Source organism: Larus michahellis, chromosome 1 (assembly GCF_964199755.1).
Source record: "Larus michahellis chromosome 1, bLarMic1.1, whole genome shotgun sequence".
Lineage (NCBI taxonomy): Eukaryota > Metazoa > Chordata > Aves > Charadriiformes > Laridae > Larus > Larus michahellis.
In genome coordinates, this window is record NC_133896.1 from 190,671,429 (window position 1) to 190,694,301 (window position 22,873).

At 45.9% G+C, this 22,873-nt stretch overlaps 1 protein-coding gene across 7 annotated transcripts in view; it reads right to left on the reverse strand.

Annotated features, from left to right (window-relative positions):
- Positions 1-19,218, reverse strand: part of LCP1 (lymphocyte cytosolic protein 1) — a 50,839-nt gene extending 31,621 nt beyond the window's left edge. For 2 of the 7 annotated variants that reach the window (XM_074565403.1, XM_074565375.1), the window contains exon 1: positions 19,118-19,218. The gene's annotated coding sequence lies outside the window, so the exon portion shown is untranslated. Of the gene's footprint in view, positions 1-2,847; positions 3,340-19,117 lie in introns of those variants that run through there. The other 5 variants (XM_074565386.1, XM_074565439.1, XM_074565411.1 and 2 more) reach the window with 5 other exon arrangements.
- Positions 19,219-22,873: the final 3,655 nt, after the last annotated feature.

Here is a 22,873-nt window from a genome sequence, read left to right on the forward strand (position 1 = left end):
GGCTGCGGCACCTGGGGTGGTGTGTCCAGGGATGGAGACTCCTCAGCACCTCTGGGCAACCTCTGCCAACGTTTGACTGTCCTCCCTGTGAAAACTTTTTTCCCTTGCGTGTGGTTGGAATTTCCCTTGATGCAACTTCTGCTCTTTTTATTCTCGGTGCGCGCCTCTGACAAAAGGCTGGCTCCACCTTCTCTATAAGCTCCAATTAGGTAGGTGTAGACACCAAGAGGATCCCTCTCAGCCCTCTCCTCTCCAGCCTGAACAAGTCCAGCCCTCTCTGCCTCTTCTAGGACCTTGTGTGCTCCAGCTTATGACCACCCTGGTGGCTCTCTATAGTTTGTCAAAGCCTTTCTTGTACAGGAGAGCCTCAAACAGGACACAGTGCTCCTCACATCACCTCACAACTAACACCAATTTCAAGGACACGTTTCCCAGCTACATGGAGAGTCAAGTATAAAAGTGCTTGACGGATGCAAATATTAGCTGTCTTTCAACCTGGATGACGCAGTGTAACAGAACCGAAAACACAACATCTATAGATAAAAGTGATTCATCAACCCCATGGAGATTTCAAGAAATGTCCTGCCTTAACAGCAAAATTCCCATCACTTTCCACAGGCTGAAGAATCATCCTTCAGCTTTTTTAACAACTTCCATGCTTTTACCTCTGAAAACAGGCAGCTGAAAAAAAATAACCAAAACTGGATGGCTTTAATGAAAAAGGTTTCATTCACGATTCATCAGACCAGCTGGATTATCAGCTACATGCTGATGTAGAGAGCTTCAGGAAAACCTTCTTCTGAACAAATCCCCATAGTTAAGATCCATCCTTGAAGCGCACATACATTGCTGTATTCAGAATTACATTGAAACATGTTCCAGGCATTTTTGATGACGTCCTTCTATCAGAAAAATACCTCCCCTGTGGTATTTCATTATTTGATAGACTGTGCCGGGGCTCCTCTTCTTGGTTTTCTAGGATATTTAACACCGGCCTGATGGTTTGCCCCAACTTTTTTCTTACAGACCTTTTTCAAATCCTTAATTATTTCTATTGCTCTCCACAACATCTCTTGAACGCTGCAATACCTTTTCTGAGATAGGGAAGAGGTCACCAAATGGATGCATGCCTTAAATCTAACATCTTACTTGCACAGGAACACTAAGGGTGGGTGTTTCCTTACCAGAAATGTTTGCTAAGCACTCTTAATGTCCTCTCTTGAGTTATTTTAGCTTTTGCAGAAGGTAGGTGAGGCACTCAGATTTTCCACCCTAGCGTATGATATTTTATATTCATCTCACTTAGAATGAGCTCAATACTGTGTCATTAGTACACAGCACTGATTCATACCAGTACATACCAATAGGCACCAGCCTAAACCACTGCTTGAACAGGCTTAGAAATACAAGGACAGCAGCGATGAGATTTAAAGTATGACGGATTTATAAGGCAAGTATAAACAAAAGATTTTGATATATTTGCCCCATGAACCATGAATCCCTTTTCCTTTTTCTGCCTTATTTCATGACCTACTGGAATGCCACTGTGTATACCTAATGATGCTGTCTCACCAAACATTATTAAACTTAAGTAGTCTTTACACATACCCCCGGCCGAAGTCCTGTCACGACAACGCACTATTTAAATTCTACACTGTGGATCCTTGAAGCATCATACAAATAACAATTTTATTGGGCAGCACTGAAATACGTTTAACTGGTATGGTGCAATAGGTAACTCCTACCTGTACCTGGTGGGATGTTCGTTTGCGGTATTGCTGACAATGCATGATTATATGACGATGATCTCTCTAATGTAATTTCTTACATGGGACAATCATTATAGTACTGATTTCCTAGAATTGTGTTGAATCGTAACTCTTCAATACAAATAGCTTGTATTTTGCAATAAAGTATGCTTATGGTTAGCTGGGGTTACAATAGGATGTATTGTGATATTAAGTGTCCATGACTGTCCCGCATTAGAATAATCATTGAATCACAGAATGGTTCGGGTTGGAAGGGACCTTAAAGATCATCCAGTTCCAACCCCCCTGCCATGGGCAGGGACACCTCCCACTAGACCAGGCTGCTCAAAGCCTCATCCAGCCTGGCCTTGAACACTTCCAGGGATGGGGCAGCCACAACTTCTCTGGGCAACCTGTTCCAGTGCCTCACCACCCTCACAGTAAAGAATTTCTTTCTAATACCCAATATGAATCTACCCTCTTTCAGCTTGAAACTGTTACCCCTTGTCCTATCATTACACTCCCTGATAAAGAGTCCCTCCCCATCTCTCCTGTAGGCCCCCTTTAGGTACTGGAAGGCTGCTATAAGGTCTCCCTGGAGCCTTCTCTTCTCCAGGCTGAACATAATATACTAATATACTATACGATACTATACTATACTATACTATAACATAACATAACATAACATAACATAACATAACATAACATAACATAACATAACATAACATAACATAACATAACATAATAATATATATATAATAATACACTTGACCTACAGCTCCAGTCTTAGGGCCAAAATCCAAACACAGGTACTTTGAGATTTACTTGCATGAAAGGTAGAAGAGTTAGGGAGGGCTGTTCCTCCAGTTACAGGCAAAGACTAGGAAACAGCCAAGATGATTGTCTACAAATTAAGTACCATAAATTAACAGTCACTGTGTCTAAACACTCACAGAGGGAGGACTATAATTATAAACAGACCATGCCCCTGAGCCGCAGATGAACAGGTCAGAAACAATCCTTTCCCCTCTCCTGTCACCACTTCAAAAGCTTTACCCCTTATCCTTCCCGTGCCTGAAGGACCTGTCTTTCCACGCACCTTTTGCATCACTGACACTCTCATCCTGCTGCCCGTGCCACGCAGCCACACTTCACTGCAGGTCTGCCAGACTGTATCACTGCAGGGCTTCAACACCTTCCTCGGCTTTTCCCCTCTTCTGCCTCGGCCTCAGCCCCGCAGCTCCGAGCGCCCCGCAGCTCTGAGCGCAGCGCGGGCTCAATCCCTCCTCCTGGCCTGCTCTCACCTTCCTCCCCTTCACCCCCGGGGGCCTTGGGGAGCCTTAGGAAGGGCGGCGACTGCCCGCTTTCTCCCGTCATCAAGCTCGGGTATTTCTTAGCAAGGTAAGCGGCAATCCAAAAAGCCTGCAGGAACCATTCATCCCGTTTCCGTCAATGAATGAACTGGGACATCTGCCTAAGAAGAGGTACAGCAGCTTCACTTTACTTGGCAGCCCAGAGGGGGTTTACAGGGATCCCCAAACAAGGAGGGAGTTGGGGTCTGCTATAAGTGAACAATTTCTTTGTGGGAACTAGGGAAGGGTATTCCCTCGGTGGCCTTTTGAGGCACAACCATCTCTTGGCACTTGTGTTTGTAACCTCCCACAGCCACCTCCCGAGATTTTCGCCTTCCTGCAGGCTGCTTCTGCTTCGGGCAATGAGTTTCTCCAAAAGGCACTATTGTGCAAAATCACATTTGTATCATGCAACGCCTTCCTTGCCACTGCTGATACAGTCACGGGTTGTGGACATGTCCTCCATCCAAGAACATACACAGGATGGGACGGGCGTGGTGGGGAGCAGAGCAGGGACACCAGCACATAGCGTCCAAGCTGAGAGCGGAAGCTTCCTGCGGACCTTGCAAAGTACCTTTGTTTTAAAGACAGCACAATTTTAAACCAACCTTTTGAGGGGAACCTCCTGGTCCACAAAAAACTAGGGCAAATCAAAATTAATGGAAATTATTTAAAAGTGATCTCATTTAAACAAATAATATCTTGCTCTTACGTAAGTACAGAGGACCCGATCTAATTCCCGCTAGTTTGACGCGGTCTGAATCACACCTTTATTCCGTGTGACCCTGTTCTTGTTCCTATTAAAGTCAGTGACACTTCCTGCAGCCACTAGTGATTTAGGCACTGAAATGCCTGCCTCGTTTCTGAAAATGGACCCTGAGAACTTAAATGCTGTTGAAAGGTAAATGAGTCCTTGTGAAGCGGGGGTCATTACTCCGATGGCATGTGCTCAGGTGGGGGGAGGTAATTTGACCCACTGCTGGGACTGCCTACGTTAGCGATGTATCCTGAAATGCCACGTGTGATCTCTGCAGGGGAGAGGATGATAAAGACTGAGGGCTTGGCAGAATGCATGTGAAAATAATACCTTTTACGCTGTATTCTTCCTGCATTACATCTGCCAGAAAAAGCCTCGAGAATGCAAAGCAATGGTGGGTGATCGCACCGAACTTGTCACGACACGGATACCAGGGTCCTTTGGGGGTGGAATCATACTATCAGGAATATCTGTTGGTGCAACAAGACCACCTCGCTCCATGTCTCAATCCATTCATGCAGGAAGGATGGGGCAGACCTACCCCCGCAGGGCTTCACCTCCAGCTGGAGTCTGCCACCGTGCTCTCCCTCACTCGGGTACAGGATCTCTGACCACCATGCAACCACCGTCCTCCACGCCAGGACCCACCGACCCCCATGGACCTCTTGTATTGGCATTCCCAGCAGCGCCCTGCAGAGCTGCTGCATGGAGCCAGAGGAGGAGGGAGAAGACAGCGTGGAGGGTAATGGCCCACGCCTACACAGGTGTGAAGAAAATGAAGGGAAACCTCTGCTACACAGCAGATCTGGCAACCTTCAGCACAAACCCGCAAAAAGGCATTGATACTTGGGCAGGGAGGGACATCTAGGCTTGTATAGTGACACATCTGGAGATAGAGGCATGTAAAAAGAAATTCTCTCATACTGAAAAGCGTGGTTTTGGTGGGGTCATTCTGAGAAGCAGTGGGTCTCCAAACCTCACCTTTTTCCCTGGAGCTGGGCACAGGAACAGCCAGAAGGATACAATAGGATGAGGGGCAATGGTTTTAAACTAGAGCAGGGCAGGTTTAGATTAGACATCAGGATGAAGTTCTTTACAATGAGGGTGGTGAGACACTGGCACAGGTTGCCCAGAGAGGTGGTGGAGGCCCCATCCCTGGAGACATTCAAGGCCAGGCTTGATGAGGCTCTGAGCAACTTGATCTAGTTGGAGATCAAGCTTACTGCAGGGGGGTTGGACTAGATGACCTTTAAAGGTCCCTTCCAACCCAACACATTCTATGATTCTATGATAATGTCCTGTTAAACCTAGGCTGGGATACTGGTGCATGATTTTACATGCTTGTGCAGCTTTTGGTTTCCAAACCCTTAACTCTGAAAACCTGTCTTTGAGTCTTCTAAAGAAATCTTTCTTTCGGTTTCGCTGACAGGCTGTCTTATTTAGGAATCAAGATGAGCCACAAAGATCAAACAATCTATGAGTAGACAGCTTCCACAAAGCAAAGCAACAGACCACTCCTAAGCAGGGGTTACAACCTACGATCAGCCTAGAAAGATTTATAGTCCCCAAAACATACATGCAGGGCCCTAGGAGAGATCAGTGCCTGCTGGCAGAGGAGGAGATGGGGCAGTGACCAATTGCTGGGCATGGAGCAGGTTGGTCCCTCAGCAGAATGAGCCAAACACCCCTGTTGAACAAAAACCAGATAGCTCTGAGGCCACGGATGGACTTCAGGCTGTCAGACTTGGTACCAACGTCCCCCAGTTGTCACTTGCTTCAAAGAGATCTCCTGCGCTGAAGTGACAGACCGTGTCTGAACATCTTCCTTACGGACCAGGCCCAGGCCGTTGCCGTAAGAGCTTAGCTTTATTTAAAAGGCACAAGGAACAAGATTAATTTCCTGCAAGCAGTCTGAACTTTGAAGGAGAGGCATTTAAGCAAGTGAAAAATGAAATAGCGGGGCGGGGGGGGGGGACGACCTTTAAAATGAAAGCAATGATAAATAAATAACATGAAAGTGTACATCCCACTACAAATTTAATAGGCTACGCCCAGCCATGAATTATTGTGCAGAACCATCCATTTGCTGCAACGGGGAGTACTAGTGAAATATTAATAACGGTGCCGGAGCTAACCTCAGGTTTTACTTGGTGGGGGGAGCGAAGAAGAGGTTGGGAAAGCCTGGCCACTGCGACCGAGTGGCCACGATCCCGTGGCCTGCCCCCGGGGCCGACTGCCACCAGAGGAGGGCACATGCCCCTGGCTCTCCCAGCACAGCCCCCGACTCCCGCCTCTTGAACAGGGACCAGCCCACCTGATAAACCCATTTCCAGAAGGATATGAGTCTGGAAGTGTCATTTGCAGGAGCTGTTACAACAATATTGGTTCCCACGCGTGGTGTTTGTTTTTTTTTTTGCACGCCTGTGAAAACCGGAGTCTTCGTTAGACCCTGAACTTGGCCCAAAATCTGTTTTCTAGCTGTTCTGTTTTTCTTTCAGGAAATATTTAACCTTGGGGGGGGAGGGGGAGGAAAGTATGAAAACGTGACTTCGGTGGCTCAGCTGGCCCGGGGCTTAATGCAGTAAAAACTGTGGAGAAACACATGGAAAAAAATGTTTTATTTTTAATTATAATAAATATGACTTTTTTTTTTTTTTTTTTTCCACAAAGCTGGGGGGAAACAAAGTTGTGATTTTTGAGAACCTGGATCTGGCAAAAGCTGTCCCATAGTTAACCAACCTTCTCATTCATCTGCTCCACTTACAACTTCAATCTGACTCAATTTTTGATGGGTGAAACGTAGGTGGCTTTGGCACGGTAGCAAAACGGGCTCCCCCTGGCCCCCTCCCTTCCCTCCCCAGTACGTGGGCACAGGGCTCTGCCCTGTGCCCGAGGTGCCTGTCACAGCAAAGATAAACCAATTCCGCTGGGAACCCAGGCACCACCATCCCACCGCCAGAATTTCAAGTACCCGTCTTCTGCTGCAAACTGGGGCAAAGACGGGGGGCGGGGGGGGCAGCAGAAAAAACGAACCACAACAAGATACAAACCAATGATTACAAATGAAGCTGCTCTCCTGAACAAACTCTCCACACCTGGCTTTTTGCCAAGAAAAGAATAATCCAATTTGCTTTGCATCCAGACGGAAATCTGCGCACAAACACCTGCGGGACTGAACAAAGCGTCGTGTGCAGGCAGGCACACTTGCGTATATACCTCCTTGTATAATCTACCACTATGTTTTGATTTCGTATGTTTTTAAATGTTGGGAATTTTAACCTCCTTAGTCTGTTTGCTTTGTTTTTAACTTCTTTTTCTTTTTTTTTTTTTTTTCACTCAGCGTCTTTAAAAGCTGTATTCCTGTATCTCTTCCTCTTTTTTTTTGGCATGTTTCCCTTTATTCTTTCATTTTCCCTTGGCGCATTTTCTATATTTTTTCCCTTTCTCCTTCTACCTCTTGCCATTTCCCCACTCCCTGACTCCTGCCCTAGAGATGCTCTTCTGCCAGCCTTCTTCATAATATTTCTAAGGTTATTCAGCTCAGAAACCCCACTTCTTTTTGCAGCCTCTTGGCTGCATTTTCCAAGCCTGAGGGTCAACGGCTTGAAATGCTGCTCAGAAACCCGTACAAGCAGTTATTAGTTCCCTGTTGGGAGGGGAAGTTTGCTTCTCCTAGGAGGAACTTGCTGTCTTTCTACAGCACATTAAAAATAAATAAAAATCAGTGTTAGGCTGACTGTGTGCTACACTGGGTGACGGCCTTTCACTCAGAAGGAACATGTCCTGCATCGACTGAAGCTGCCGGAAGACAAAAAAAGATTTTTTGGGGGGGTTTCTTGGTGGGGCCATTAGTATGGAAATTAAACACGGGAGGTATCTGAGGTCAGGCTTTCCGCAAAGGTCCTGAACCCAACAAACTCTTACCAGGTGCATCTTTATTTTTGGAAAAGGAACGCCTACAAGGCCACCCTCCTTCCCGACTAATCTAGATGTTTTTACATGGTAATTAAGAAAACCTCTGAGTCAGAGCTTGCATTTGGGATTAATCCCTTCCATGACATACATAAACTAACAAATATGAGGGGAAAAAGCTTGGAAAGGGTGAGACATTTTTGCCCCCCTCTGCCTGAGCAATCATGAACACCAATTACAGCTGGTCGTAGCCGTAATTCTGCTTCAGCCCAAGCCCCATAAAAACACAGTTATGATTCCTTCCATGTTTTCAGTATCAGCTTTGCTTATCTCAAATAAGCAAAACAGAGCTTTTCCTTGCATTTTTTTTTTTCCATCCTGCTGGTCAGACCTTTCTATCCTAGTGGTTGGCACTGATACGTTTTGGAAGCTCATTCGAGAGAAGGTTGGAAGCTCAGCTGAGATAAGGTTGAAGAGGTGTGATTATGCTCTGCAAGAGAGTTGAAGGGTATTCATCCAAAGAGATGTTCATATTCTGGAAGTCTATATAGAGCAGTATCAGGACTTTGGCACTAACAGTGGCCGAAATTGCAAGGTTTTGCACATCTGAACAAAAGTTTGAGGCAGCCTGGACAAGTTTTAGCACTTTATTTAGCACCTGACTAAAATATGGTCAGGAAGACTCTCTTATATTAGGATACTTAAGTTAGGAATCATACAGGAGGCACACATTGTAAAAAAGAAAACAAGACTTTAACTTTGCTGACTGCTTAAAGCGAAAGACCTTTGAGAGAACACAGAGAGATGGAAGATCCCCCACTAGAAAGCAAGTACCAAGAGTGAAGTGTCAGATGTGTATCGGGTGGTGTGAGTTTGCTCACACAGATGCTGCTTGTGTTGCCACCAGTGGGTACCATACAGGAGCTGCCTGCACTGCCGGAAAATGGGCAGAGCACATCCCCAGACAAGCAGAGGAGCTTCTCGTCTCCTCATCCTCACTTAGCTGCTCCGTTTTCTCTGCTGCTGTGGCCAATGCATACCAAAAGCTAATGAGGCAAAGTAATCAGGTGTGTTTTCAAATGTCAGAAGAGTCAAAAGAGCCCCTAAACAACTATTCTTGGAAACGAACATGAAACATTAGCTCTTGAGTGTTAGATAAACTTGAAACAAACTTTAATTGCTCTTTTGACACAGCATTCAAGAGGCACGGGGGAAACTGAAACATTAAACAATTCAATAGCAAATGAAAACTCCGAAACTGTCTTGATCTTGTGTGTGTGTGTTGGTCAGTGGTGTCAGGAATTTATAAACCAGGGCCTTCTGCAGGGCAGAGTCAGGAGACAAGCCCCATGCTATCGGAGTGATGTTCACCGGTAATACCGGCAAGCGCCCTCTAAGCTGGTGGCAAATATGTGGCTGGCAAGCGCTGCCACGGGCAATATGTACAGACTGGCCATGGAGTTGACTCCAAAACTCGGGACCAGGTACCACGTTACTGCCCAGGGATGAAACTGGCCTCGGTCACTGTGAATGCTGGCCAGAAACCAACCTCAAGTTTGCACAGAGGAATGGGTAACGCAGATGGGAATCTTTCTTCCGGAACGCTCCTGGGTGCTCAGCTATTCTTCCCTTCGCATCTTTGTGTCTTCTTTGTTCCTAGGGCTGGTTTCTACCAGAGCTCCTGGAGCCCAGGCACTGTGGTTCCAGGAATGAAGACAGACAAAGGATAAGAAAGAAAGCTTCCTCAAAGGGCTCGCACTCTCCCGGACAAAACAGAGAGGGAGGTAAGAAAAAACAGATATACGAGACAGACAGAAGGTTGGTTTGCTCTACCACCATCATTCAGATAGCTGCAAAGGGTAGGGGGAGAAGAAAGCAGGAGCATCTTCAGTTTTTATTTCAATCCCCTTTCCTAGCCAGGGCTGAAGGACAGGCACACAGGTGAGGTGCAATGAGACTGAGGTAAAAGATTAGCACAAACCACCAAATAGCTCAAGGGAAAGAGGGTTCAGTGTCAAGAGTGGCAGGAGCAGTCTGTCCGCTGGTTAAACTTGCTTTGGCTGGTTTAACGCTCCTTCAGGCGTTTCTTTGCCTTTTCCCACCTGGTGAGTTATGAGCTTCACATGAGCAGCAAAGAGTTTCCTACATGACAGTAACTCTAAATCCTTTTCTAAGCATCAGTGTGGAAAGTGTTTACGTTTTAGGTATAAGAAAATATGTTCTTCGGCTCTTCACAGCGTTACATATTACATGACTGAGTAGTGTGTAATGAAATATCCGTTTTAGCTGTCAGAAACACCGGACAGCCAAACTATAGCAGAGCCAGACAAAGATCTCACACTGAAGAAAATACCACCAATTTGCCTGGTCCCTCTTGCTCTTCCGCACATGAGCTGTTCCTCCCAGTGCAAGAGGAAGAAAAACTGGGGTGGTTGCCTCTGGTGGCCTGCAACTACCCCCTACCAACCAATCTTCTCCTGACTCATTTCACAGAGAAGACAGACCCACCGTGCCCCTGTGCAGCACGCTGATACTGTAAGTGCGTCCTTGACTGCAGGCTCCAACTTGCAAATCGCATTTGAACAAGAGGGTTCTCACGTGCCTTTGCAAAGACTAGATTTAGTTCAGCCTGTTTACATCTCCTCGCTAGTTTCAGCTGTATGTTGTAATCTCAGTTTCCTCCATGGCTGAAGAGCTGTTACCTTTCATTTTAAAAACCAGTGTATTTCCAGGCCCCGGGGAGATTTCAGTACTGTGGGCTTGTTCTACTTAAAGCTCAGGGACGCCTGCATTGCTGGCCATGGCCGCATGAATGAGGCACCGTGAGGACAGCTGGCATGTGAACTATGATGCTCCAGCTACTCTACGCCCAAGGGTATGTTCCAGCAACGGATGCAATAGATGTTGACTCATGAATGAGAGAAATTACCATGCATTTAGTAAAATCCTGTGTACCAGCTGCTCTGCAGCCTCCCCACAAAGCTTTGTGGTCTCCCTTTCTTCCCAGCACACAGGTATCTGCAGCCACAAACCACAGCTTTTACTACCTGCCCTTGCAAAATAAGTGAACGTTTAAGGAAAGGCTGTGTGCTTCTGTCCAAAATTTCCGGGACACGCCACTGCATGGGTTCTGTGCACCTGGGCCAATGCAGGAGAGTCCTCAAATCCCATACCAAGAAAGCCTCTGAGAGGAAGGATGATAGGATAAATACATGACAGATACATGGTGGTCATAGCCTAAAGGGATACCTCTCTTGCAGCTACTAGGTTTTCTGGTTACCATTGGTTGCATTTAACTAAGGGCATGTAGGCACTGAAGGTAGAATAGTGCAGAAATACCTGGGTTTTCTTAAAGAAGCTAGCTCAAATGCTGGTAGCAACCATGCTGACGCCGACTAATGTATTCTACTTCTCTTATTTAAAGAAAGACATATTTTTAATACACATAGCTGAGAGAGATCTCCCACGGTTTGAAATAGTTGTCTAACCATTGGACAGTCCTTCCTCTTCCGACTTTCTGCTGGTCTAATGTGAGGCAGATAATCGTGAAAGTTGATGTTGGTGAAGCCTGGACACCGGGATGCAAATGAGAACCGCACACAAAGTTGAATGCTTGGGCACTCCCAGCTTTGCAGCAAGGGCAGCCAGCAGGGGTTACCTGAAAATCAGCATAAAATGCCAATCCTCACCTGAGGGCTGATTTTGAATTGGCTTGAAAATCTGTCTTCTCAGCTACGTGTGTGGCATCCACACAAAAATACCAGGGCTCACTGGTATATCACGGCATTAAGACTGCACTGCTTTTTTAACTGAATGAACATCCAAAATGAAAAGAAGGCAGGGGAAGGATGGTATTTCTTTAAAAAAAATGCGATTAATAACAAATATTTTGATTTTGATTCCTTCTGGTACTAGAAATCAGATGTAAAATGCGTCATCCTGTTGAAGGCGGGTCTAAAGGATCTTTAGGAAGGATGTTTTCCTTCTCTGATTGACTACACATCCCCTTCTCATTTTCTCGGAAATCTCTCTCCTTTGGTATCTCTTTTTAGATCTATCAGTCTCTCTGAGGCAAACAGACAATGTAACAACTGCGTTTGCAGAAACAGATTACTGCCTCATCCTGTACAGCATTTACCATCGTCAAGAAGCACAATGCGCAAAACATTATTTTCTCTTTGCAGGAATTTTTTTTTAATTCTTTGTCCCATATGCCCTGGGCGTACTGACACCCCCAGTACTACCCAAAACCCAACAACTTCTGCAAATATCAGGCTTCCTACTGACATGCGTATTCAAAGACAGTTTCTTTTCAAAGAGTTTATGGTTGGTGTCAGTTCTGAGAAACATGCTCCCATGAGCATGGGAGACCTTCAGCAGCCGACGACCCCACCTTGTTGGGAAGGGAGTAGCACAGTGTTACTTCCTCTGCCCCAGTGTCCCCTTGCAACCATCTATCCGTGCGATGTCTATGTTATTACTGCACCATTTCACAGGCAGCAGATGCTCCCACAGGTCTCTCCCACCAGGTTCAGGGGAGCCTGTTCCCACACTCAGAGATGGCTTCTGCTACGGGGGCAACCCCACCAGCCAGCTTGACAAGGCGTTTGGCTTTGGGTACCTGGTGAGGAGGATGCTTTCCTCTGATTCTTGGTCTTTTTAGCAAGGGGAGCTCGTCCAAGCGAGGAGTTACTCTGCCTAGCCTTATCGCAGAGCAGTCGGTGAGGACCCCGCCGATGAGCAGGGTCCAAGCCAATGGGAAAGCACGCTAATGGAGAAATGGCAAGGTGGATATTTTAAAACAGAGCTGTTAGGTGAAACTAAGTTTGTTTTTTAAATAACGCATAAACTACTTCATTTTAATTCACCTTTGGCAAAAATAAACGTTCTGACATTGTGAGCTCATTGCGTGTCCCTGCTTGCATCTCCTGTGCTAATCACAGTTCTGATTAACTTCACTCATTACAGCTAAGCTGATCAAGTCACTAACATGCAAATGACCTCACTGTGCCTGCAAAATGTAATTCAAGCTACTTCCACTTACGTTGTGTGGTCTTTGCTGTTTTCTCTAAGCCCAAGTGGAACTGGGTGAACTCTGAGATCCAGAACCTGAGGACTTCCATGAACTTCTAGTCTGCAGGTCTTCCAGAAAGCCTGGGTACATACTCTTCCCTGGGACCTTAAGAAGTACAGTACAGCTTTCTGAAGGGAGCTGCTCAGCACTTTCCAGAGACTGCTCTATTTTTTTTCATGTGTTAAACTAGGTAATCTGAAATCCAAGTTTTATTTTGAAAACTCTGGCCTGGATACACGGGTGAAAAAACTGAGGAGCAATGTCATGGCACCTGCCTGTACATAAAGACAGCAAACATATAGGGAGGGGAAGAAGAGAAAAATAGTCTGCCAAAGCTAATAGGAGCCAGTTACATTTCAAGAGTTTATAACCAATATTTCATGATAATATTAATATTTGATGTGATAGAGGAAAAAGGACTTGGGGGTACTCATGGATGAAAAGCTGGACATGAGCCAACAATGCGTGCTTGCAGCCCAGAAGGCCAATCGCATCCTGGGCTGCATCAAAAGAACCGTGGCCAGCAGATCCAGAGAGGTGATTCTCCCCCTCTACTCTGCTCTCGTGAGACCTCACCTGGAGTACTGCGTCCAGCTCTGGAGCCCTCAGCACAAGAAGGACATGGACCTGTTGCAGCGGGTCCAGAGGAGGGCCACAAAGATGATCAGAGGGCTGGAGCACCTCTCCTATGAGGACAGGCTGACAGAGTTGGGGTTGTTCCGCCTGGAGAAGGCTCCGGGGAGACCTTATAGAGACATTCCAGTACCTGAAGGGGGCCTACAGGAAGGATGGGGAGGGGCTGTTTGCAAGGGCATGTAGCGATAGGACTAGGGGCGATGGTTTTAAACTAGAGCAGGGTAGCTTTAGATTAGACATTAGGGAGAAGTTCTTTACAATGAGGGTGGTGAGACACTGGAACCGGTTGCCCAGAGAGGTGGTGGAGGCCCCATCCCTGGAGACATTCAAGGCCAGGCTTGATGAGGCTCTGAGCAACCTGATCTAGTTGAAGATGTCCCTGCTTACTGCAGGGGGGTTGGCCTAGATGACCTTTAGAGGTCCCTTCCAACCCAACACATTCTATGATTCTATGACTCTATAAAAATCTCACAAACTGAATTTCATATTTCTCTTCACAGAATGTCAGGCAAGCAAGGACTGGATACAGGGCATAAATGCTAGAAAAGTTTGCTGACACTTAGGAGTACAGATGCTTTCGAATTAAAAAGTAGGGTAAAAGTTGTACAGTTTGTAAAGAGATTTTTATATATAGCATAATTTATTTATTTATTTATTTATTTATTTTCTTGTAAATGCAAAGAAGCTTTCTCTGCAAGATACACTGAAATTGAGTTCTTCCCATAAGCAATAGAATAAAAATTATATCGACAACTTCCTAGGGTCAATCACTCAGAAACTTTTTTATATAAAAATTAGACAATGTTCTTTACATAATGACAAAACAAACAAGTTTTTTCTAAAGATGCTATTTTTAGGTATGTCTTCAGTGAATCAACTTGAGACTTCTGCTTAAGAGCAGACACTGGGGTTTGCATTTTTCCTTGTTATTTAACATGATGACCATATAACTATTATTTAAAAAAAAAGAAGCAGTAACTCTGGCTTTTTTTTGATTTTTTTTCACTCAATTCCACTCTTACCCAGCACACTGTCTCCCTTTTACACACAAGAAAATGATACGTTTGTTGTTATTTTTTCCTGCCCTGAGAGAGAAAGGCAATTCAATCCCAACATGGCAACAAACATTTGTAGGAAGTTAACAAAACTGCTTTTATTTCAGGGTTAGGCAACATATTAGCATGGTGACTGGAACTGTAATGAGGAAAGAAATTCCACTTTGATAAGAAATACGGCTATTTCTGCTTACAGGAACAAAAACGTTTTGTAAAATACATGGGTCTCTGAAACAAATATCTCTTCACTGTAGTTTTACAGTGCCTTATCTTTGGGGAAATCAGTTCCAGAAATGATGCTGACCTCCTTTTCCAAAAACTTTTGGACTCGCTGATTTAAGTGTGACGTGAAAGGCACGGGCTGCCTCTCTGCTGTCCCAGATACTTCGACATTAGAGTTTTACACCACGCTTTTGCATCCTGTGGTACCCAGTTTTAAACAGGCTGAGAAGAAAGGAGCATGGATATGTTGGCTGGAAGGGACCTCTGGAGTTCATCTACCCAAATCTCATGCTCAGAGGGTTACATTAAAATGCAATGCTACGAGGAAGGAAACTTTTCTGATGTAAAACCATACATGCTTATTTAACTCATATGTACGGGTGTTCCCATCTAAAATGGTCCGCTTTCTGCAGGATAAGGGCTTGCAAGAACAAAATGGAATGTGTTGACTGAGATTTGAGATTTTCTTTTAAGAAAAACCCTACAAAACAACTTCAGTGGCTTCCTGAAACAGTAGTAGTCACGGCTGTACCTTCACAATCTAATAAAGGTCTACCAGTGCTAAAATATCACAACAGGAAAGGAAGAGTAAATATTGAAGGTTCAATAATGAAAGAACAAAGATAAATATATTTTAAACTAGGGAAATGTTAACTAGGGAAATACGTTAAATATTGATTCAGAATGAAACCCTAAAAAAAGTATAAGGATGATCACAATAGAAACAGATTAAATATAACTAAAGCAGATTAAAACATAAATTAGGTTTATTCAAAATGCCGATTAAGTGGACTAGCTATTTTCCTATAAGAGAGAAGGAAACTGGACTAGCTGTGTTCCCATAAGTGAGAAGGAAATGAATGCACTGTAACTATTAAAGGTTACCAGGTCACTAGGTAATGTAGGAAGGAAAAGAGGAAGCCCACAGGCTGCAGATGTTTGCATGGGGAGCATTCCCTTCCCTAACACCGAGCATCCGACTCAGGCTCCCAAGCATGCACGCAGTGGGACAAACTTCAGGGCTCCCGAGCGCTGTCTGGGATGGGGGCTCTGCTCGGGCATTCTCCAGAGGGTCTCTGCCCACTGGCAGCACAGGGAGAGCCTGAAAAAAAGCAAAATACTGAGAGAAAAGAAGCAGATGTTTTCTTTGCAGAGTCCACCATCAATTTAGAAAACCATCGCTCAAGTCCACCTTGTAATGCTATTACCAAAGTCCACCTTGTAATGCTATTACCAATTTGTGTGTTTTCCAGTTGTGTGCTCCCTATGACGCCAGTACTAAAAAGGTCAGTAGGAGGACTAGCAGCATGGTCCTAGCTTCTTCTTGGCGAAAATGATTCCACTTTGCCAACCCACACTGTTACGATTGGTACTTATTTCATCCAGCCCTCAAAACGGAAATGTGGGTTCTCCAATAACAAGGAAGAGACTATAATTTCTGATGAAGTATTGTATTTTCATGAGAAAAATCTGCAGGTTATCTATAAAATAGATAAATATGTAAGTCTGGTTATTTAGCAATAGTACAGGTTACAGATGTGAATGCAGAGGAGCATAAGACGTTTATCTCCGAGTTCCTCATCATGATCTCCCGGCACGTGCTCCCAACACAACCCTGGCTATGGTTCCTCGCTGTTCCTTTCTCTAACCTCGCACGGATGATTGGAAGTGTGTGAGTTTTCTGAGGACTTATTTTTTTAGCAAGGGCTACCTGAGGTGTGCGTTGCACGTGAGAAAATTCAGGAATTGCAGGTCTGTCATAGAGATGGTGATGGGATGCAAGAGAGAAAGCGTCAATGGTGAGGAAGCACTGCGTGATGTGGTGGTGTGGGAAAGGGAGGTTCATCTTGTTTTCTAACTCAGGAATAACATGTATAGCATACTCTGTTACTGGACTGCCACTGTTGCTGACCTCACTCACAATTAGTATGTCTTAACGATTGTTAAAGGAATAGAAGGGATAATTTTGGAAGCAGCTGATGGAAGCACCATCCAACCAGTCACCCAAGACAGATCACCAATGGAAACCAGTGCCAGACACTGCTGGGGATCTGGGCCACAGGCCCTCCCAAGTGTCTTGTCACAGTAGAGACCCACTCAGATGGCTGTGCCACCACCCAGTTGCTGTCACGGCCCCTGCCATTGCCGTGGGAAGGTTCTGGAACAGAAAATGGAAAAAGGCTCTTTGCCCACCAGGGAAAACTCACACAAGCCTTTGAGTGAGATGGTGTTTTAAGCACAGCTCTTGTAACTGTCTTTTATGTTGAAACAGAAAAAGGTAGGCCTTGATCTTGCAAACACAAAGGCCACCTTATTCCTCTCATCTGAAAGCAGGAAAAACCCACTCCCACTCAAGCCTGGAGAAATTTTTCCAGGAGCCCCTACAAGAGCAGAATTTCGTGTCGCTTGCAGAACACAGGATGCGAAACGTCCTTGAGAGAGGAAGCCTAAATCACACTCTGGTATTTGAAAAGTTGGATTTTCAGTCTGGGGTCCACATACTACCTAGCACTGGCCCATACAGACACCGTTGCAGAGCCATGAGACGGCACTTCAGGAAAGGCTTCCCTTGCAGGTACCTGGCAGAAAGGACCTGGCCAAACCCAAGTGCAGCACCATCATCTGCTGTACCTGGGCTGACCCGATGTCCCATCTGCCAAACACTTGGCTTCTTACATGTTGGTGAGACTACTAACCCTGAGGAAGTCAGTGCTCCAGCAAAGAAAAATTAAAAATTTTGGCAAGGGTTTGTTGGATTATCCCTATTGCCAGTCATAAAATTACACATTTACCTCTAAGGGAAGACTGCAACCCAGTATTTCACTGTCAATAGCACAAACACATACAAAATGTTTCAGTAGGAGGATTCTGGTATCCTTCAGGTATCCTTCTAGCCTTCATCAGGGTGTCATCTTCATTGTGCACGCCTACATCTGACCAGGGGACTCGGGAGTGTGTCTGGGCTCCCAGATGTGGATGCTCACCCTGGTCATACCCAAAGGCAGGCATGAACACTCCAATTCTGCCTCAGAAAGGGGTGTGGGGGTGGGAAGTGAGGTGTCCCACCAGTCCCGAGCATCACGCAGCGGGTGGCTGCACCATGGCGGAGACACAACCATCACTATTGCGCAAAGATGGTGACACCAGAGGTCCTGCCCAAACGAGCTTACAGCCTAATGGAGGAGAGCTCGCAATGCCGCATGGCACGCACGTAACGGGTATTTCTTCGTTGTGACGTTTTGCTTTGAATCTCACACCGGTAAGCACAAAAGCCAATGATAAAATAAATCACTCGGGCACAATATTGATTCTTGAATGACCGTTACATAAAAAAATGTAAATGCTTTGGTGCGTTACATAAATAATGCCCGTCTGGCATCTATTACGCATGTTGCAGCCATACCTTTAATTGCATTAACGCAGTTTCTTTTGAGGAAAGACATCCAAATTTTTCCCTCAGCCTATTCCACTCACTTTACCCAGTGGAGGATGTGCAAAGGCAGAGCAGAAGCAGAGGCAAGAGAGGGAAATTGATTGCTGCCAGCCTGGTAGGGAAACGTTAACCTTGCAGGCAGGGGACAAACAGCAGAGTCATCTGCAACATGCAAACCAGCTTCTTCATTTCCATAGTGAGGCAAAGGAAATGCCCTGCAGAAATTCTCAAAACTATTACCACTATAAAGAAGTTGTCTTTAGCGGGACCCTGTGGACAAAAAGGAATTTAAAAAATAAATACTAGGATTAGATGTATCAGCTAAGCAGTTTTTGGCACAGAAAACGATGCTGGGTGGTCAGTGTTCTCGTAACGCAGATGCAGACTCCTCATCCATCCCTAAATGCAACCTAATGAGATCATTTTCAGCTAAGAGAGATGCTAAAACTGCCTCCACTTCGGTGTCCCACCCCTCCCTGTCCTGTCCAGTCCCCTTCCCTGCCCTATTCCACATTTCAGAGTCGCTCACAACACACTTTACACCCAGGCGAGATTTCCATCACGCTCGATCAAATGGGCTTTGCGGAAATCAGGACTGCAGCGCCGGGTCTATTTACGAAATTGATGATCTTTCCGACACTAATTGGCAGAGGTTTGGCTCAGCTCGACCCACTTTGCGGTACGGAGCGCCGCATTTACACCTGCTATCCCGGCCCGCTCGGGCGGAGCGTGACACCAACAGCAGCCGATCCCGGTTTCTAGCCCCTCCGAGGATGCACCGTACCGGTCCGCGGTCCCGCACGCCCGGTCGCCCGCCGGACCCCCTTCCTGAACCCCGCCGCCGGGGCTCCCGCAGCCTCACCGCCCGCCCCCGCTAAAGGAAGGGAAATAATAATAATAATAATAATTAACAGCAGAGAATAATTACCGGCGAGGAGCGGCGCTGCAACAGGCGCTGCCGGGCGGGCGGGCTGCCGCGGCCCCCTCCGCCTGCTCCCGCCGCCGCCGGGCGGCACCGGCCGGGCCACGCCCACCATTGTGACCACGCCCCCCACCCGCCGCCCGGCCACGCCCACTCGGCCAGGCCACGCCCCGCCAGGCCACGCCTCCTTGGGCGCTGCTGTCAGGCGTCGCCTGCAACGGCTGCCGCTGAGGCGAGGAGCCGCGGAGAGGCGGGGGGTGAGAGGGAAGCGGCACCCCTCGGCTGCCCCAGAGCCTCCCTGGGGGCTGCGGTGCCCTTACAGCAGGGTGGGGGACGCCAGGGGCCTGTGGCTGAAGGGGGACCTGTGGAAGGAGGAAGGTGGATTTTCCTGGGGGTCTGGGCCCAGAGAAGGCCTCAGCTCCCAGCCTGAGGGCCGGAGCGGCCTGTCAGGGATAGGTAGACATGGATGAATTAAAGCTGTAAAGCTGGACGGCAGAAAAGGTCCTGGGGGTATTGGTAGACAGCTGGCTGAATGTGAGCCAGCAGTGTGCCCAGGTGGCCAAGGCATTTGGCCTGTATCAGGAATAGCGTGGCCAGCAGGACTAGGGAAGTGATTGTTCTCTACTTGGCACTGGTGAGGCCCCACCTCGAGTGCTGTGTTCAGTTTTGGGCCTCTCACCACAAAAAAGGCATTGAGATTCTGGAGCTTGTTCAGAAAAGGGCAATGAAGCTGGTGAGGGGTCTGGAGCACAAGTCTTACGAGAAGTGGCTGAGGGAACTGGGGTTGTTCAGCCTGGAGAAAAGGAGGCTGAGGGGAGACCTTATCACTCTCTACAACTACCTGAAAGGAGGTTGTAGAGAGGTGGAGGTCAGTCTCTTCTCCCAAGTAACAGGCGATAGGACAAGACAAAACGGCCTCAAGTTGCACCAGGGGAGGTCTACGATGGATATTAGGAAAAATTTCTTCCTTGAAAGGGTTGTCAAGTGTTGGAACAGGCTGCCCAGGGAAGTGGTTGTGAATCAGCATCCCTGGAGGTATTTAAAAGATGGGTAGACATAATGCTTAGAGATATGGTTTAGTGGTGGTTTTGTCAGTGTTAGGTTAATGGTTGGACTCGATGATCTTAAAGGTCCCTTCCAACCTAGGCAATGCTATGATTCTATGAAAGCAAGAAGTCCTGAGCATCTGTACACTGTTTGTATGGTGAGGCTGAGCTGCCCATTCTGAGAACAGGCAAGAGCTAAATCTGGTCAAAGGTTGGTCTGTTCTGCTTGTGTCAGACAGTGCTGCGCAAGGCACCTTTTAAACAAAGATGTGAAAACGGTGGTAAGAAGAAGGCAAAATTTCAGCTTAAAGGTGGGAAATATTCAGGGTGAAGAACAAAACCAAGCACAATGTTGTATCTTATTGTGTTACTATATTGTTCAAGAAAGTACATTTTTAAAAGGGCACCTCTGTAAAGAGTTTTGCTCTAAGCTGATACATAGAACAGATGCTTTTTCCTGATCAACATTAGCCTGGGTTTGGTACCGTGCAGCAGACAGTTCCTGGTATTTGGCCATGGTTAGAGCAGAATACGAACTGTATCAAGGTTTCTTTTGATCCACATCTGAAGTCACTCTGCGCCACTCTCCCGCTTCGTGATATGTTTGTGGTAATTGTTTCCCTCCCCCACTTCTGCCCCTGACTTTGCTCTTCTCCCATCGCAAGGTCTTTGCCTGGCAGGGTTCATCACAGACACCTCCTTGCTTTGCTCCTGTATCCTTCACTCTGCTTCTGCCTATTCACCAGGCTGAATTTCCCCACTACTGACTTTTTTTGTCCCTTCTTCAGCATTGATGAGTCTTGTTGGTTCAACTGTCTGGTGTCTTGAACTAAATTACACCTACAGTAGTGACCACAGCTATGTTTTTGTGACCACAGCCTTTATACTTATCAGTTCTGCTTTCATCCTGATTTTTACTGAGAATTTCACCAACTATAATGGTCAATTTTATCTCACGAGAAAATCGTGTTCCCTCTCCCGTTGGCTTGCTTTTGTCCTTCCTGTCTTTATCAGCTTGAACAACTCAATCTTTCTTCCCTGACAGAAACACTAGGGTTTCTTTTTGGCACTGCATTTGCTCTACTGCCCCCACCCTGTCTCCTGCTTTCCTTCTTATCCACCCTGCTTATCTCCATAACTTGTTTCCTCTGGTGCTTTCACCTCCTTCCCTGACTGTGCCAATTGCATGTGCGTGTACACTCACTCTCAGGAGTTCTTTCACTCCACTTTCATCCTAGGCCTTTATTTCTTTCCAGTCTGTTCTGTTCCTGGGTAATTTGCAGGCAGTGCTCCTCACGGCACTTGGCCAAATCTGTGAACATTTCTCACCATCCTTGATCTGTCAGCCAGTTTCAGCACAGGTTACCTATAAATGAGAGAAAACAAGAACATTTATCTGTCATTAGATGTATGCCCTAACCACGTGTGCACTCTATGTCTTGATTTTTATCAGTGTTGGAAGGAGGCACGGAGGTTGCCCACAGAGGTTGTGGCGTCTCCATCCTTGGGTAAAGCTCTGAGTAATCTGCTCAGACTTCATAGTTAACCCTGGTGTGAGCAGGAGGTTGGACTAGAGACCTCCTGAGGTATCTTCCAAGATGAATTATTCCCTGCGCTATGATCCATGTGGCGGGTGCTAGAACCCTTATCCTGAAGAGTGAAAGACTGGAATGATAAGATGCAGTGTATCACCAGGGAAGTCCAGGTATAGCTATAGAGTGTTTTGTTCCCATTCTTGGAACTCAACTTCTTTGGCTTTTTGAGAAGTCCTGCATTGTTGTTGGGTTGTTTGGTTGCTTTTTTTAATATTATATTCTTCCTCCCATGCCTCCAGTTTATTGCAAGGATGCTGCCCCCAGCCTCTGGTTAACGTCATGAACCATGCCGGATTCCAGTTATTTTTGGGTAGCGGTAGCTCATCATCTTGCAATGTTTGACCATTTATTCAAACTCAGCATGGCTATAATTGAACTGCAGGCTTCCTTTTCAAACTTCCCCTGCTTCTTCCTTTCTCCATCCCCTTGTTTAACTGTCATTCAAGTCTGTTAGCTAAGTGCCAAATCTGAACTCAGTCCTGCTTATGTGCTTCAGGACTGTGTTTGTTCTGTTCATCACAGTTTTATATAATGCTGCACTTCATTTGAATTAATCTTGTCCACATGCAAAATCGCACTGAAGTCTTAAGTTTGTCTACCTTCAAATTAAATTATTGAAATATTTTTTGCCCAGAGATGTCCTTGCTTCTAGCTGTATGTGACAATTTTCTTAATCTTTGTAAATTTTCCTGTGAGCCATTAGTTTCCTGATGGCACTTCCAGTTTTTCTGCAAAGTCACCTTCATCAGTACTTCAGTACTTTCCCTTCTGTGTTTTCCTTCTGATTTCCAGTTCTTTAGGACCAAGTCTTTATACTGCGTGATGTCTTAGATGTTTTTAGCCCTACACCAAAACAAAAGCCCAAACTCTGCAATTTACAATGTAGATAATCTTGAAAATTACTGTGCATCAGAGGTTTGCTAAACTTGGCAACTAATAACAGGATTTCTGAAACCGAATCAAGGGTTCTTTGCTTGAAATCAGTATCATTGTATGCATTCATAAACTAATAGGAAGCCAGAAAGAAGCATAAAATTGCTACTTGCAGACTCGTCCTTTTACTGGGGTTAACTGTTGCTTTTATTAAATCTGTTTATCCAGCAGAAAACTGTTTCTGGAAG